Genomic DNA, 19,365 nt, shown 5'->3' on the forward strand with positions numbered 1-19,365 from the left:
CTGTGCTCTGTCCACCCCACGCCTAGCACACGTGCTATCCCACCTGTGCAAACCGTGGGGAGCGGCTCAACTGCAAGGTCCTGAAGTGGGAGCCAGAGGCTCCCTCGAGTGGGAGTGAAGGAGAGGGGAGAGCTCAGAGCTTTGCAAAGGAGCTCCCAGCCTGCCCAGAGGAGGGTGGGGTGGAGGAAATCCTGCACAAGGGAGACCCTCCAGGTCTGCAATGCCAGGCTGTGCTTCCTGCAGCTGAGCCTACAGTGGAGCCCGCTTCCCCCTTGAGCAGCTTGGAGCAGGGCTCTCTTTCTGGCACCAGACAGAGCAGACCCCTGCATACTGAGTGGCAGAGCGAATTACCCCAACCTGTCCAGCGGCATTTGACCATTTATGTTAGCAGCCCTTCCCAGGAAGGAAATTCACCAAAAGCGTGATTAAAGCTTTGTGTCCAGGGACACTTAATTGAAATTTTATTTTTAATAATGAAAAACTGGAAAAAAACTTAAAAGTTCCACAGGAAGGAAATTAAGGAAGATCCATAAGATGATGTACCAAGGTCAGGGCAGCATATTTATGGTACAGCGTAATGCTATGGAGCTGCTACTAAAAATAAAAAAAAAAAAAAACCTAAATAGTATGAACCCCTAAATTGGCAGAAAACAGTGTTTTTAGGCATAGGAAAAAATCTCCAAATCCAAAATCAATTAATGTTTTATTTTAAAATAGTATCACATTGATAGGTAAGTTCCAAGAGCAGCACAAAGAATGCTCACACACCTTCACAGACCTTCACCCAGGCTCACCAACTGTGTTAACATTTTACCACATTTGCTTTACTCTTCTCTCCCTCTTTCTCTCTCCACACACACACACACACACAATACATATTGTGACTCTCTATAAAATAATATATATTATATGCAATATGCATGTACAAGTAAGTACATTAGACAATCTATATATGATATATATATAATGTGTATAATATTTCTATTTCATATGTACATTATATATACACATATGTATTGCATGTGTATATATGGTATATGTGTCATAGTATACATGTTATGTAAAACTATATATTATTTTTCTGAACTATTTGATACTAAGTTGCAGAAATCATCTCCTTCTCAAAATAGTGACCTTTGTACTTTATTTTCTTCTTTTTATGTTTTCCAAGTTTTCTGCCTTTATAATTAGATAAAAACAAAAATTTATGCTATCTTAAGACATTTATCACTTATTTACCTCTCAAGTTTTTAAAGTAATTTTAAAAATTACTGTCTGGACAATAAGTTGATACAACTTTTTTTTTTTTAAAGATTTTATTTATTAGAGACACAGAGAGGCAGAGACACAGGCAGAGGGAGAAGCAGGCTCCACGCAGGGAGCCCAACGTGGGACTCGATCCCAGGACTCCAGGATCACGCCTTAGGCTGAAAGCAGGTGCTAAACCGCTGAGCTACCTAGGGATCCCAATACAAATCTTTTGAAATCAACTTAGAAATACATATCTGAACTGTAAAATGAACATTTCTTTTGAACTAACAATCCTACTGCTAGCATTCTAGAAACTTTTAAAGTTTTGAAAGGCATTGTGTAAGAAATGTAACTACAATATTCTTTTTAAGAGGAAAATAATGTGAGGAGTGCCTGAGTGGCCCAGTTGGTTAAGTTTCCAACTCCTAGATTCGGCTCAGGTTAGGATCTCAGGATTGTGAAATTGAGCCCCACTTTGGGCTCTGCACTCAGCTGGGATTCTGCTTGAGATTCTCCCTCCCTCCCCCTGCACTCATTCCCTGCACTTGCAAACACTCTTTCTGTCTCTGTCTCTTTCTCTCTCAAATAAATAAGTAAATAAAATCTTTAAAGGAAAAAAATGTGAATTAGCCAAACATCCAACAACAAAGAAATGGTTACAAAAACTCATATATTCATCTGAAAAAATCTTACCCATTAAAAGGTCATGAATGAAGTACTTATTACCCCTGGGAAATAGAGAGCAGTGTTATGGACTGAAGGTTTGGGTGGGCGGGATGTGTGTCTGGGGGAGGGGGAGGTCATCCTGAAAGCCCCACTAAATGGGGAAGCCATCTAATTTGCGGGCCAGGTTACCCTCTCCTGCTGGGAACAGAGAGCCCAGAGGGAAGCCTGGAGTCTCAAACACCACTTGCCCGAGGACCCCTCTGACAGGGACAGTGAATGCAGAGGGACTCCCCAGGAGTACTGCAAAGAGGACCTAACTTTCTCCCCATTCCATGCCCAAGGCTATTCCATAACCAATGGCTCCCTTCTCTCTTAAACCCACAAGCAGCCTGGGAATCATTCTGGAAGCCACTGCACCATCAGGGAGTGACCCTATGAGTAAACCTATCTGCCCCCCTGAGCCATGCCTTGGGGGTAAAAGAATGCAAATGGAGATTCATGGGGTGGGGCACATTGTGGGACAGAGGAGGGGTGAGTTGGCCACAACCAGAGCAACCAGCACCTGATAATGAAGACTCCCCTCTCCACTCCCTAAAAAGTTGACTCTCAGAAACAGTAGTCACCGACCTGGGGAAATATGTTCCCGTTAACATTAGATGACTGGTCGTTTTGATTGTCATATCGCTCGAGGCTCTGCACCCCGCACCCTAGTGCCTTTGGGCCAAGGGCGACTGTCCTCCAACGTCCTGAGCATAGAGGCCTCCAGTTTGCTTGGTGAGAGGTTAGCTCTGTGTGGACGTGGCAGGTCCTAGCACCGACACTGAAAAGCAGGATGCTATTCCTTGCCAGCCTTCTTGCTGGCATCCAGGATAAATTCAGGCTCTACCTTCTGGGCAGAGCGCAGACTGAGCTGATGGCTCCAACGAGCACGAAGACTTGGTGGCACAACTCTAGTGGATGCCAGTGCAGGACACAGGCAGGAACTGGTCATTCTCTACTATGGGATTCCATCCAAACTTAAAAAAAGGATCGTTTCTAAGATGAGCACAACCATTAACGGCTGCTTGAAGAGACAAGAAAATCATTAAAAATAGCAATATTCTCAGGGCCGGAACGCACGGTCACAGGAGTACGTCCTCAGGGATGGCTCTTCACGTTCAGATAGGGAGGATTTAGGAGCTGCGAGAGTTCCAGGGTTTGCAAGAGAGCCCTATCCATCTACGTCAGGGTGTCAGACCCACGGGGTGAGCCAGCGGAAAGGCAGAGAGACACGATCCCCGGGAATTCAACCTCCAAGTGCAAGTTTTAACTTGAAAATCGGTTTCATTTATACCAAACGACATCGTCAAGGAAGTGACATTTTAAAGGTTCCAGTTCTTCAGGGGTAACAAAGACACCCATTATGTCCGAGCAAGCAGCTGTTCTTTGATGTTTTAAAGGGCAGCAGACAGAGTGCCCAGGTGGAATTAGGGCCGGATTAGGAGGCCGGCGAGTTTGAGGGAAGAGGCCGGGGGAAGGAGAAGGCCTTCTACGGTTTCAGGCCTGGGTCTGCAGACAGCGCGACACATGGATGCAGAAAACCCTCCTGGGCCCCGGACAAAGCCAGGGCCCTGGCAACTCTGGGCTATCTCCCCTGCTTGGGAAGATGTATTGCTGGGGAAAAAGAGGAGGGTGTTGTCCTACATGACTCATCCCCTCCAGTCTGGAGACAAGAGTGGGAATTACTTCATTATTCCAGGACAGAAAGACTTGGCACTTTAGTGAGCAGACCCTGTTCCCATCTTCTGCTTGGGAACAAGCAAGACAGAGCGAACCCCAGCGCGCCAGAGATGGGCCAGTGTGGGGGACGGAGGGGGTGTTTGCAGAGGGCCCCTGACTGTCTTACCTGTGTCCCCGAGGAGGAAAACAGACTCCCCCGCAACCCCCACAACGGCCTGCTGCCCCATTAAGCGGCTGCTTGGAAGTCAAGGGTTTTTACCAGAGGAGCAGTTCCAGAACGTGCGAGGTGGGCACAGCGTAGCTGATGACGTCTGTCTTTCTGCCAAGACTTGTTTGTACGTTGGTAGTAATTAAAGGTGCTTATTTCTGTGTCAGCGATTTCAGTTCCGAGGTGGGTTGTTGTCAAGAGATTGGAATGATCTCCATTTTCCATAAAGGCTTCAAGGTAATGACTGTGTCGAAGCCCCTGCGGGTGAGTGGGGTTTGCTGGCGCTGGAGCATCGTTCTAGGAAACTCTGGTCTGTGCAGGTCTCACCTGCTGAGTAACCCCCGCAGCTCTTTCTCGGAGGAAGCTCTAAGTCAGTTGTCCACAAGGTGTTTCCTGCAAGACACAGTGGCAGGACCGAGACAAGAGGACGGTCTTTCAGAGGATGCTTTCCCAGAGCTTAAGCACCGCAGCGTCCAGTGTCGAGGGTCCTCGGGGGTCCGACCCCAGCCTTCCTCCTGCCTCTCCCACCCCTCCCAGCCCCTGCTCTACCCTCTAGGCTAGAGAGGACGCAGCAGCTGCAGGGAGCGTGCTCTGGGCTCATACCTCCCAGTCCTTGTCTACACCATTCCTCCTCCTGGGAAAGTCACCCTGTCTTCACCTACTGAACTCCTACTCACTCTTCAAGACCCTCTCTCTTCCAGGAAGTGGCTCCTGGCACTTACTAAGTTCCCACACCCCGTGTGACCTCTACATGAACTCTTCTAAGATCTGATTATAGTTCTATTTTCAAGGGGCGTCTGGGTGGCTCAGTCGGTTAAGCCTCCATCTCTTGATTTCGGCTCAGGTCATGATCTCCGGGTCCTGGGATGGAGCCCTGAGTGGGGGCCCCACAATCAGCAGGGAGTCTGCTTGCCTCCCCCTCTCTCTCTGCGCCTCCCCTCACTTGCATTTTCTCTCTCCCTCTCTCTCTCTCTCTCTCCCTGTGAAATAAATAAATGAATCTTTTATAAAAATTCTATTGTCAGGGATGGAGAAAACAATTCATTGACCTAGGATACTACCAGTATCTGCTAAATAAAAATAAAATAGTGAGTTATAAAATGTATGTCCAGTATGCTCTCAAGTTGGGTTAAGATAGCTAAATAGATAATATATCTCAAGTAAAATTTAAGTGATTATCCAGAGATGATAATAGTATAGATGGCTTTTGCTTTTTTTTTTCTTTTTGTTTTTTATAGTTTCTAACATTTTTATTATGAATCTTGCACTGGTTTTCTCTTGCTGTTATGACAAATTACCACAAACTTAAAGCAACACAAATTTATTATTTTACAGTTCTGTAGGTTGGAATCTGGTAAGGGTCTCACCAGGAGAAAATCAAGGTGTCTGCAAGGTTGGATTCCTTTCTGGGGGCTTTGGGGATGAATCCATTTGCAAGCTCATCCAGGCTGTTGGCAGAAGTCAGTTCCTCATGTGGGGGTTCCCTTGGGGTCCCCGGGTCCTTGCTGTCAGCTGGGGGTCATCCTCACCTCTAGAGCATACTCACACTCACAGGTCATCTGCCCTTCGGGCTGTTTCCTTGTGTGCAGCTTTGGGAAGATGGGGTTGAGAGCCAAACCTGGGTTGGCAGCGGGTGGGAGACGACAGTGGAGGCCAAGGGAGTTTGCTCACATCACACATGTGACAGTCCTACGGGTCACCTGGAAGTAAAGGACTGAGTCTTGTGCCTTTGGGAGCACAAGAGCCAGTGTTGCAAGGCAGTGGAGACCCAGGTAAATGCAATAAAATGCAGCCTCATCCTCACTTCCAGGCTGGTATGATTCGAAGGAATGAATGCTGGTGACATGAGAAGCACATTCATTCCAATCTCCTCAGTCTTTCTCATAGTTCTGCTTTTGTCAGCACTCAGCCTCTGTAAATTTCTTTTTTTTCTATTCTGCGGCACCCTTGCCGTATAGAGATGCTCAGGAAATGCTCACAACTGAAGTTACAGATGTAATCATTTTGCAGAAGTTCAACGAGAGCCAAATATTTGCCTAAAAGTTGGACTTTTTCCTTTAACGGCTGGTGGCTACAATTGTGTACAGAGAGTATTTATTCACCCAGCAGTGAAGTCTCAATCCCCAATCCATAAAATGGCAATCTTTACATGGACATGTCTGTCCAAGTTGACCCAAATAGTGTCTCTGTGACCATTCTCCTCTTGGCGTATGTGTCTAGATCATGAGGTCACTTCTGAGAATTACTGAACTCAGAGATGGTGTCAGGGCAGGGATAGTATTTGCATCTCATTAAACCTCCCCAAAGAGAAGATTGCTGATCTTGGCAAGGATTGAAAATGTATATAAATTCTGGTGTCTGTGCTCATGGCAATATGGTAGCCAGCGGGGAAGAGACGGACTTTTCAAAACAGATCCACTCTATCTAAGCTTGGTGCCAACCAAGGCAGCTCCTTTCTAGCACTGAGTCCTGCTTCTTTATGCCTCCAGCCCTGTTGCACATGGAGGCCTTGGAGATGGAAAACATTTTCTAATCCCTGAGACTTCTCTGAATTTCAAGCCAAACAAATTTTCCCTGTATTTCCCAGCTATGGAGAGATAGGTTTACACAGTCCAAAGAGTTTAGTTGTTTATGTAAACTGTGTACCAAGTCCTGCCAGGTAAGTAGGATTTAGGCTTTTAAGAATATTCATTGGTTTATTAATGCATCCATTCATTCATTTATTCATTGAATCAAATATTGAGCAATGACTGTGGGCCAGGCCAACATCTTCCTGGGGGTACCAAGATTGCTCTGCCCTTGAAGGATCTCAATTCTAATGTCAAGTAACACCCAGGAAACAAATGGTCCCACAGAGGTGGTAGGAATTGTAACAGAGGGAGAAGATGATGTGTGAGCCAGAGGAGGGGTGCCAATTCTGCAGAAGCACACAGTTCCCAGGGGGCTTCTAAAACAGGGTGATATCAGAATGACAAAACCAGTGGCCGTTGTGTCACCGTGAGTAGGAAGCAGCTGGGACTTTTGTATGTTGCTGGCTGGGGGAACATTTGGTATGATCTTGTAAACACTTTGCCAGGTTACCTGCTAAAGGTAAATAGAGGGTCATAATAGTCCCATGACTCAGCAATTCCACTCCTGGGTTTACACCCAAGCTAAATGTGTGTGCACATGCCCACCTGATGATGTTTATGAGAATGTTCATTGATGGATCACTCACAATAGTTAAAAACTAGAAACAACTCACATTTCCATCAAATAGGCTGGATTCAATAATTTGAGATATATCCATATGAGGGGATAGTATGGAGCTATAAAAGAATAATCTACTACCTACAGCAACATGTGTGAATCTCATAGACATGGTGACAAATGAAAGAAGCCAGACACAAGGACCATCCCCTGGGAACCTATTTGTGTCCCTGGTGATGGAAGGCAGCAGAGTCCTTACCTGGGGGGGCGGGGTGGGGGAGGGCCTAGATTAGATTGGGGCAAGGGTGGTGGGGGTGCTGGAAATATTCATGTCTTAATCAGGGTGGCAATACAAGGGAGTCGTGTAAGTGAAACTCATGAAATGGTATGTTTAATATTCAAATGCTCTGTATAATAGTAAACATTAAGTAAAAAAAAAAATCATCTAACAGATACACAAAACAGAATGCTATCACTTAATGTCCCAGGATGCGTAAAGGACCCCCAAGTTGGTAGGCGTTATAAACAGATACACTGGGGAAAAGATTTTGTTCTGAGATGTTCTAGTTCCAGAAGAGAGAGAAGTAGGAAGAGCCCAGGACCAAGTAGAGACAATGTGAAGCTGTCCTCACACTCAGCACAGTGACCCCGGGAACGCCTCTCTGGGCCTCCCTTCCTGCAGTTTTAAATCGATGCTAATAACTCTTAATAACACCCGAGATTGTGTCATATATGATCTCCTACTAATACAGTGTCTGCACACAAAAATGATCAATAATGAAGAAAATATGTGAGTTTCCTACAGTGATGCCCACTTTTTGAGCATGAGAACCTATTTCAATTTTTTTCCAATGAAGTTTTCTGTTTTTACATATGAAGATTTTCAAGCATAGAGAAAAGTAGAGAGAAAAGCATAATGGCCACCCTAATCCATCCACTAATCCATGTAACGAATGGTAGCATTTTGTTATATTTGCTGTATTATTTTCCCGAGTTAGACCTTTTTTGTTTTGTTTTATTTTTCAAAAAATATTCTATGGGGATCCCTGGGTGGTGCAGCGGTTTAGCGCCTGCCTTTGGCCCAGGGCGCGATCCTGGAGACCCGGGATCGAATCCCACATCGGGCTCCCGGTGCATGGAGCCTGCTTCTCCCTCTGCCTGTGTCTCTGCCTCTCTCTCTCTCTCTGTGACTATCATAAATAAATTAAAAAAAAAAGTTTCTATGTATTTATTTCAAAGAGAGAGAGAGAGAGAGGTGGGGGGTTTAGGCAGAAGGAGAAGGAGAAGCAGACTCCCCACCAAGCAGGGAGCCTGATACAGGGCTCGATCCCAGGACTCTGAGACCATGACCTGAGCTGAAAGCAAACACTTAACTAGCTGAGCCACCCAAGTGCCCCTGAGTTAGTCCCTTTTTTTTTTTTTTAAGATTTTATTTATTTATTCATGAAAGACACACACACACAGAGAGAGGCAGAGACACAGGCAGAGGGAGAAACAGGCTCCACGCAGGGAGCCTGACGCGGAACTCGATCCCGGGTCTTCAGGATCACGCCCTAGGCTGAAGGCTGCACTAAACTGCTGAGCCACCAGGGCTGCCCTAGTCCTTTAAAAAAAAAATCTTATTATAAAAAGTTTGAAATATTGACAGAGAGAGAGAGAGAGAAAGAGAAGTATGAGGAGCTCCCGTGCACCCAACACTCAGTCTCAATGATTACGAAGTCATGGCTAATCCTGTTTCTGTCATATCCTCACCTGTTTCCCCACCTCCCACCCCAGAATTATTTAGAAACAGATCTCAAATACTGACATCCTTTCATGCCCGAAGTATGAAAGGACTCTTAAAAGAAAGGACTCTTAGAAATACAACCAGATCACTGTCATCCCTTTAAAAATTAACAGTAACTTCTTAGTATCAAGTATCAAGTCAGTATTCAAATTTCCCCATTTCCCTCATAAAAGATTTTTACAGATTGTTCCAATCAGGAGCCACACAAAGTTCACATACAGAGTATTGCTGATTTTTAAAAAAATTCTTTATGGATCCGTAAATTTCCTTTCTTATTTTACTTGCAGGCCATTTGTTGAAGTAACCAGGTTGCTTGCCCTGCATGTCAGTGTGTCTCATGCTCCCACATGCAAAAGAATCACCTAGAGAGTCTGTGAAGACGCAGTTCCCTGGGCCCCAGCCCCAGAGATTCCAGATTAAGTAGGTCTGGGGTGGGGCTTGAGAATCTGCATTTCTAGCAAGCACCCCAGGGATGCTGATGCTGGTCTGTGAACCCATGCTGGGCAGCGCTGCTCTGGCTGCCCGCCACCTAGCTTTCGCGAGCTGCATCCCCAGGGTGTCTTTGAATACTTTTCTCTGCTCATTATATGTTTTAAAGTCCATTTTGGCTAGATTTGGACAAAATACTGTATACTTTCATCAGAGGCACAACATCTGGTCATCTCTTTTGGAAACGTTAGCAGCCACCGATGATCATTCCTCGATTTGTTATTTCACTGGGTTGCAAAACCATGATACTCTGATTGTATTGTTCCTTCTACGCTGATTACTTTGTCTGCTTCCCTAAAGACAGACTTCCCTTCATCAAAACTATTTGAAGACCCAAAGTTAGAGTTCCTATGACAGGATGATCTTTCTCTTCGTTAATCCATTTTCTTTCTTTTATTTAAAAAATAAAAAGATATCATTTACTTACTTGAAAGCGAAAGAGCAGAATGAGAGATCATTAGTTGGGGGAGGGGGTGAAGAGAGGCAGAGGCAGAGGGAGAAACAGGCCATAGGAAGCCTGACTAGGGCTCCATCCCAGGATCCTGGGATCATGAGCTGAAGGCAGCCGCCTAACCGACTGAGCCACCCAGGTGTCCCTAACCATTTTTGAAATAATGATTTGGTTGGCTAGCATCCTGAGCCAACAGAGGTGGGTTTTGTTTGATTTTATCTGTTCTAGTGAATTCATGAATACAAATGTACTTTTTTTGTGTTCAGTTCACTAGGCTATTATTTTTGATGCTCCAATTATTTTATCTTTGACTAATGGGGGCCCCGTCAGGTTGGCTCCTGGGTCCTTTTGGCTTGCCTCCAGGAGCCTTTTAGCTTCCTTTCTTCTGATACGACAAGATTTTCCTGGTTCACCTTATACATTCTGTCTCCTGGAGCCGGAGTCAGCCATTTCTCCAAGGAGCCCTGATTGCATTTAATGCAAATGGCCCTCGGAGACCACAGTCTGAGCACTGGATTGCGTTCATTAGTGATGGGTTGGTCATTGTTTCCAGAACTTTTCAGTGCATAAAGCTAGATAATATGTTTCTTTTAAAAATAAAATGTATGAGTTTGTAAGAATATTTTCACTCAGCCTTTAGGGGGCATTTTACTTGATCCCATCAATCTAAAATCTCAGAATAACAACTCTAGCCCTCTAGTCTGTAATATGATCATTAAAAACCCTTTGTTTTTCCTTTCGTTATGTTCTTTCTGTTCTTCGTGTATGTCTAACTAAGGATGTACAGTCAAATTAATGTCTTGAAGTCACACGAAATAGTTTCTGCCTTTGTGGTCGTGCCACAGATCAATATATAGCTACGTTTGTTTCATTTTGCTTTTGACTTTTGGGGACTGATTTTTTTAAATATTTTAAAAATTTAAAAATATACGTTAATTTTTTTAATCAGTGTAGATATTTTCGTGGTTTCAAAATCAAATGTACAAACCGAAGTATATTTGGAGAAGTCTAATGGACTCCTCCCTCTCTGTCATAATCCTTTCCTCCTCTTATATGGAATAATTTTAAAAAATTATGGTTTATCCTATTGTTTTAAAAGCAATATAATAATAGCATATATTATACATGTATTTTCATATCACATCTTCTTGGATAAATGGTAGCATGCTACACACACTTTTCTCCACTTAGCTTTTGAGACTACTTTGTAATGTCAAAAATATTTACATTAAATAGATCCACTTGGGGAATTTATTAAGAAAATATACAAGGACAAAGAAACTGCAGTGCATTTGGTAGCACTTTTAAATAAGCGTACTTAAATAAATGTGTTCATCCTAATGCATTGATGTAAAATTGAAAATGTCAGTCCCCCTCTCTGTCCAGCCTACAATAAATACTTGGTTCAAATATCAACAATGAGAAACCACAGGAAGAGACTTACTATTTTTCCATTCTTTTCCTTTTATTTGTTTGGATGTCTCTTTTTAAAAAAATAAACGCTTAAATTTTGGAATAATTTCAGACTTGCAGAAAAGTTGCAAAGATAGTAGAGTTCTCACATACTCTTCATCCAATTTTCCCTATTGTAAACATCTAAAATAACATGGTACATTTGTCAAAACCAGGAAACCAACACTGGTACGATACTATTAACTAAACTCCAGACTTTATTCAGATTTCACTAGTTTTTCCACTAATGCCCTTTCTCTGTTCCAGAATCTGATCCAGGATACCACATTGCATTTAATGTCTTTCTACTTTTAATTGACCTAAAAATCTATCAATGCTAAAAAGCGCTCCCATTTTATAGGCGATAAGGGACAGAAACCAAATGGCTTACTGGCAGTGGGAAGTTCACAGGATTGAAATCTAAATCTGGGTGGAATCTGCTTTTAGAAGAGGCAGTGTGGTTTAGGGGGAGGAAATGCAGATGCTGGTATTGGGCAGACCTGGGTTCGAGTCCTCACAGGGGTTTGCTATTTAGTAGTTAGGGGGTCTTGAATTATTTAGTGTCGCCAGGCCTTAGTTTTAAATCCGTAAAGTGGGTAACTAAATAGAATGTACCTCCCAGGGTAATAGAAGTTTCTAAATTACATATGTGAGGTGTTTGGACTGTAATAAGCGCTCAGCAAATGGCAATCACTGTTATCACAGCATCGTTGTTGGCAGACCGATACCCAGCACTTGGGAACCAGATGTTGGTTGTCTGCTACCCAGACTATCAGTCTCTCTTACAGAACAGATACGCAATTTTAGTCCACCAGTTACAGGATGGGTACAACTCAGATATGCAGCCTCTGATGAAAGCGACACGAAGCAGGAGGCATTTTGGGAGGGCATCCGCAGCCAGATCTGACCTGGCTCGTACATCAGTGGCTGGCTTCTGTTTGGAAGGTGAGGCTTTCCACCAGCACCCATTGACATCCCCCTGCAGGTATTTTACCAAAAACTAAGCATCTAATAAATTAACATCTATGTATTTTTACTTCTGGAAGGACTGTTGACACTTTTTAAAGTGCTGGCAAGCTTTCTCGTGACAGAAGAAAAAGCTTCTGTGTGGAACCCTGCCACAGCCTTGATTTCTGGGGTGTGAGCACATGTGCGCCTGTGCGTGTGGTTCTTCTGCAGGGGTACAAGGCACTTTTGTGTCACTTTCCAAAATAGAACTCAAAAGTAGGTCGGTACAAGAGCGGTAAAATAGGTCAACTGCCACAAACCTAAGCAGAAGGAGGGGGTGGGGTTCAGCTCTAGAAAGATTTCATGTTTAGATCCTCGGTGTCTGTCCTCTTAAGGCCTGAAGGACCATGACACAGATCCTCTCCTGGACCCTTGCTGGCTGCCTGCATTTTCCTTCTCTAGGATGGTGACTTCTAGGATGGAGAGCATGGTTGCTGGGCCTGGGGACCAAGCTGGCAGATTTAAGCCTGAGGTCTTTGGGATGCCCAACACAGGACTGGGGACAGCATTCTGTTGGGGGATGAATAAGTGGGGTGCTCTCCTGCCTCTGTGGATAGGTGGACAAGCAGCTGGTTCTGAACGGCAAAATTGCACTATGGGTAATGTTTCTGGTATTTCAATGCTATGTAGCTGGACATGGAATCCTGTTGCATGTCACCCCCGCCCAGGGTGCTGCTGGAAATGTGCCTAACAGGATTAGGCTGAAGCAATGGCTTTTACCCGGCTTTAATGGTCCGCTCTCCAATGATACATTGCTTCCTCACCACTGTGGGTCATTTTTCCATATGGCACTCGAGACTGTCTGCATCCTGCCCCCCAGAGAGACAGCACTGTCCGGATGGTGCAGGATTTTGACTTCCCAATACTAGATTTTGTAAGGTTCCTTGGCACACTACCAGGTAGAAGGGGCTCTCTAATAGATTATAATTTTTTAAAAAAATCAAATTTGATTTTGTGACCAAGCCTCTTCCATGTGACTTTCTGAGTTATTACCAACACACATTTCTGGTTTCAAATTATTCTGACTCATGCTCTTATTTATTTTTTTCCATTGTTGGCAATATCTCCAAGTAACCACAATCTTCATCCATTGTCTGATTACCAGAACAAAACACAGTCTGAGGTTGTTTAGTTCTAAAAGGGTTTGATTTTTGTTTCTATTAAATTTAAAAATAGTACCAGAAGTAACAGACTTGGTTAAAAATGGAAGATTTTATAAAACATGTCCTGGTACAGATTGCTAGCACTGTGCAAATCAGTCTTAACTTGATTTGCGACGGTAATGGGCCTTAACTGGAATAATTACAGAGGTTATTGGGGGAATGGTTTGGGAGAGAAATAAAATATTGCCTACTTATCTTCTTGGACCTCAACAATAAATATGCTTACATAGAGTCACTATCCTTGAGCCCAGTTTGGAAGGCTGTGTGGAGAGGGAAAGTCTTAAAGACCCAAGTGGGAATAGTCACACATTGGTTCATTTATCCACTGAACCAGAAATTGCTGTTCTTTCTTTTTTGCCAGGCTCTGGGCTAGGCACGGGCATATCGGAGATAATAGGTCGAGGGGCCCTCCCTCCAAGGCGCTCTCTGTTGAGTAAGGCAGGCAGGCTCACACAGCCATCGTTAGAGTAGAAAGTGGTAAACCTGATGCCAGCACTTAGAGGCAAAGAACTGTACAAGCAAAGAGAGGAAGTCTCCACTTTGCTTGGAGGAGTAGAAAAAACAATGCAGAGGAAAGGGCGTCGCTGTGAGCTTTGAAGGGTGCTTCAGAAAGGAGGAGAAGCGTATTGTGACATTCAGAGAAGCACAGAAACCCATGAAGTGTTAAACACTTTGCACATGTGGAGTGGTCCCGCGTGGCTGTGTATTGGGTGTAGGAGACAGATGAGGTTGGGAACGCTGTTTGGGGTCGAATCCCAAATGGCCTGGCGTATCCCAGGAAGGAGATTCGACATGTTACTAAAGGCCATGGGGATTTAGTGAAGTTTTGTCAGATTTTCATTTTAAAAGTGCTTTTGCAATGGCAGTGGCTAGAATGAGAGCAAAACAAGCTCCAGGGGCCTGTGACTGCTGTTGAGGGGAGGCACCATGGTTACCCAGCCCTGAGGCTGGGGGTGGGGGAGGCAGACTCAGGAGCCATTCCTGAGGCCCAGGAGACAGACAGGACTTTATGAAGTGGGAGAGTGTGGTTGAGGGAGGGAGAGAGAAAGGAAGGGGCGGGCCGGGAGGAAATGAGAGGGGAGGGTGTCTTTGGAGTCAGACACACTCAGCTCCCAATCCCAGCTGTACCACTATCAAGTCTGTGACCAAGTCACTCCTCAGACCCTCCATCTCCTCCTTCAAAACAAGGGTAATGGACAGGATTCACTGGGGTCGATGAGATCCTGGATTCAGGACAGGGGCTGTCCATTACGATGACTTTAGGTGGGCTCAGAGCCACGCTCTGTGCCACACGGGGGGTCAGGAGACTAGAGGCTGCTGTCTGTGTCCCTCACCTCCAGCCCGGGACACAGAGGGGCTCTGGGGATGTCTGCTTAGCTTCTTTTTATTTTTCAGCTCAGCCTAGGACAAAGAAAGCTGAAAACTCCCGGGGAATATTGCCTAACACTTGCTGGGGAAAAAAAGAAAACCCACTGGGGATGCTTATACCCAGGGAGACGGGAGCACACCTGCCCGCTGCTGGGTGTTGGTGGGCTTACGGCAGCCGGGGCATCGCCGGGCCAGGGCATGCTGGTGATGAAAACCATCAGATGTTTGGTATCTGCTACAAACTCAAAGCTCCAGCACATCCCAGACCAGAGCTTGGTGTAGGAGGAAGAACAATGGACCCCAGGCCCTAGAAATTTGAGTTGGCTTCTCTGCCTGAATCCTGTGAGGAGTAGTTAATGGGACAAAGGAGGCCTGCATAAAAGTGTCCATCAGAGGAGCATAGAAACTAAGATCCAGGGGACGGGCTGAAGTGAAGAAGGAGCCCTGCATGTGCCACATGCACGGCCACGCAGTGATGGGACGGAGGCCCAGACACACCCGGATCAGAGCAGCCCACCGCCCCGGAACCACCCAGAACTGTTCGTCACCCCCAGAGTGGAAAGCAGGCCGGCTCCTAAGAGGAGTTAAGAGTCTCAGCTGCAGAGAGACCCCCGCCACCCATAAAGCCGAAGCAATAAACCGGCCTCTGCTCCCCACGGCCTCACACGGACCCTTCTTGAAGCTCCACGGACACATTTTGCCTCCACAGTTGAAGAGAAATCAGGAAACTGGAGAGGATCCAATGGAGACCAAAAAACATGATTAAAGAGAGCAAGAATGGGACCCCAGAGACAAGTTAAAGAAATTGGGGTTGATTTGCCTAAAACAGTAAAGTCGAAATGGGGACTGCATTCAGATACATGGAGAGGGGCCGGTGTCGGGTTATCTTCCAATTTCAAGAGCACGGAATAAGAGGCAAATGGCTTAATCCGCCACAGGAGAGATTAGGTAAAGAAGGAGTTTCAAAAACATATGGACGTTTTGGAATGGCCTTCCCTGGGGTTACTGTAAAACAGAGCTGGCCCCTCCCTGGGAGGAGAGCTGCTGGGGACGAGGCCAGTAGATAGGGAGGGCCTGGCTGGTCTCCAGCGGCCCCCAGGCCCGGCTCTCCTGGCTGCGGGGAGCCTGTGCCCCTTTTTCGGGGCAGAAACCTGGGCCGGGACGGGTGGGAGCGTCTTTGTCTCTCCTGGGGGGTCCCTCCATCCAAGAGCAAGCATGACCTTTAATCACATTTTCTCTTTGATGTGTTCACGATCCAGTCGGCAGTAAATGCCGGCCTGTGCTTTGGCAGCTGGTAAAAAAATGTATCACAACTTCCGGAAGTGGCAGTTCAGATCAGATCACGGCATGAAAATCCTCGCAGAGAGCCTGTGAGTCCACACCCCTAGACGGTGTGCTTTGGTGGCTATGGCTACACCGGCAGGTGCACTCTCCATCACGGGGTGAGCCCAATCACACGTTCAACCATCATTCCTACAAGGAACTGAGTCAAGATGCAAAATCAAGCTTGCGTGTCCACCCCCGGCATCAAAGACACTAATCTACAGATCGGATAACTGTACAGTTGGTTCACAAACCATGGTGCTTGTGAGAGTGAATGGAAGGTACTGTTGATAATTATGCTGCTGCATAGCTGAGGCCTGTGGCCATCCATCTATGACATTTTATTTTTTAATTTTTAAAGGTTTTATTTAGTTATTGGAGAGAGAGAGAGAAAGAGAGAGAGAGAGAGAGAGGAGGGGCAGAGGGAAAGAACCTCCAGCAGACTCCACACCCAGCAAAGAGCTGGATGTGGGGCTTGATCCCACAACCCTGAGATTATGACCTGAACCGAAACCGAAAGTGAGAGGCTCAAACGACTGAGCCACCCAGGCACCCTGCATCTATCCATGACTTATATTCAAAACCCAAACGAGAAGGGAGGTGCCCTTGATATTAAAATCCTTGCAGACTTTCTGGTGGAAATGGAAGGTTTGCTTTGTTGGGTGTGGATTAGTTATCTAATGCTGTGTAACAAATTAGCCCCCAAAATTAGTGGCTGAAAACAATAAGCATTCATTATCTCGTGCAGTTTCTGTGGGTGAGGAATTTGGGAGCCGCCTCGCGGGTGGGCTGGCCGTGAGATCTCTCGGACACTGCCCTGGGCTGCCAAAAACTGGACTGGGCTGGAAGCTCTGCTTCCACCGTAGCCCCCTCACATGGCTGATGGCGGGAGACGGCTGTGTCCCATCCCAGTTCTTCCCCATTGGACCGGCAGCCGGCTGTCTTCAGAGTGAGTGACCTGAGTCACTCCTGCCTTTCATGATTTAGTCTCAGAGCTCACGCATGGTCACTTTGGCCATATTTTATTCTTTAGGATGCGTCTCCAGCCCGGCCCACACAAAAAGGGAAGGAGAGTAAGCTTTATTTCTTGAATGATGAAGGATCTTCAAATATTTGGTCATTCTTGTGAGTTCTTGTTTGTTTTTGAGATTCCCTGTTTTCTTTTTTCAGAGTACCGCCTGTTTATTCGGCCCATCCCAGTGACAGTGCAAAAGGACAGGCCAGTGCAGCCAGGGGTGCTAGCTCCACGCCTGGCATTCTGTCCATGGGGTGGCTCTCTGTTCCTCCTGGATGTTGTCAATCACTCGCGGGTGCTTAAAAATGGGCTCTCTTACGTGACCAGTAATGAGTTCCCCATCACAATAGGCATACAAGGAAATACTAGATGATCGAGTGGCAGGGCACTATAGATGAGCATAGACGGCATTGGAAAGAGCTGGCCTAGATGATCTTCTGTGTCTGTTCTGACCCTAGTTCCCCCAAATAATTCTTTCTTGGGGACTCTTGAAGTGAGAACTGAGAAACCTCTTGAAGTGAGGCATGGATTCTGGAAATGAGATCTATGAAAAGGAAACGGACTCCATGTTATCACGGACGGAGGGGGTCATGAGTTTCAAGCCCTCCAAGAGATGGAATTAAAAAGATTCCCAAGAATCTTAATCACCGGGCGATGGTGTTTGTTTACTTTTGCAGTAAGCTTGGGAACTGTGCGCCGATAGATGAAAGCTGTTCTGTGAGGCTGCGTCTGCAGCTCCATCGCTGGGTCAAGCTGCGGGGAGGCTGAGCCTTTACAGAAGTCAGGAGTGGCTACCTGTAAAATCCCGGCTTAGGAAAATCTGCCTCCATTTCTCATCGGCTTGTACGCAAAGTGGATTGAGCTCAGTGTGAGCTTGGGTAAGTAGTAAGTGCCCTGCTCATGAATGCCCAGGCTGTTCAGCAAAAATAGCACACAGGAAACGGTATTGCAAAGGTCAATCCTTCTGGAAAGGAAGGGACAACAGGCCATCTATCTGAAATTTTAATGAGCAGATCCTGGCCTCTGACCCCATACCATGACCTAACAATCCAGTATTGAATGCCATGTCGGCTTCTATTTCCTGTGAATGAGGAGGCACGGTTCCCATCTAAAGGCCAACCATCTGCCGGACGGATGGAAGGTTCCCTCTGCCCGGCCGGCTGCTATGGACGAGCATGAAGTCTTTATGGATGGAGTGTCAGTCCAGGCTCCTTGCTTCACAGATGCGGGGTATTAAATGGTTGAGACACCAGGACTGTGGCTAGGATTTTCTTTCCTGTCTTACTTACCACCCCCCTACCCCCCGCATTGGCTGGCTATTTTCTTTCATTCCATCAAAAACAAACCAAGGACGGTCTTGGGGTACATTTAGCCTTTTGGAAAGAGTCAAAAACAACAACTGGACTTCCACAGTCAAGAGTAACAGCTGAATATAGAAGAACAAAAAGGAATGGATCATTAGAAACCATATAAAGCCCCCGCCTATGTGCAGCACATAGGAGGTCCATTATGAATAAAAAAATTAGTCCGCTCACAAAGATTCAAGAGGCCAGTCCCGCTAGAGTCCTCCTCAAACTAGTCCGACGCCCAGACTTCAAAGGAAACAATTTTGATCTCCTTGCACAGCGTTGCTGAACGTTCTGGGAACCAAGGTATCGGAACCACTGGGTAGTTGCTGAAACTTCCCAGACCGTCCTAATAATAACGTCCAGTGCAAACACCAGGGGATTTGAAATCTTAGCAAACCCTCCGGAATCCCGTGGGCTGGGGGTGGGGCGCTGTATTAGCTTATTTAACTGCTCACCACCACGTGGGAGGCTTGTATTTTACTTTCACTTAACAGATGCTGGACCTGAAGCTTGGAAGTCAGGGTTGAAGACACAGGCTGTGTTTGCGGGCAGATCTGCCGTGGGCTCTGACCAAGTCCTTAGCCCTGGGACCGCGGGGAAGCCTCCTCACCTTTCTACGCTACTTTCTTCTTCCATATATTTGGGATCTTGAAATGATGCACCGGCGGCATTTACTTTAGCGCGATCCTGCCATCCTACGGGGTCCCTTCGTGAATCATGTAGCGGTTAAGGAGCAGCCCAGTGATTATTAAGCAGGTTAGGTAACCAGTCACGCCGTTCCATAGCCCTGATTTATCAGTTTGTCCTGCCAAAAGTCTTTGAAGGCCAAAGGCATTTCCCATTCTTTGGTTTCCCAAGTCCCTCACATTAGTGTTGCTAATTGTTGATGGAGGGAATGAATGACCAGAGAAAGGGGGGGGGGCAGGGT

Source organism: Canis lupus, chromosome 29 (genome assembly GCF_048164855.1).
Source record: "Canis lupus baileyi chromosome 29, mCanLup2.hap1, whole genome shotgun sequence".
Taxonomy (NCBI): Eukaryota; Metazoa; Chordata; class Mammalia; order Carnivora; family Canidae; genus Canis; species Canis lupus.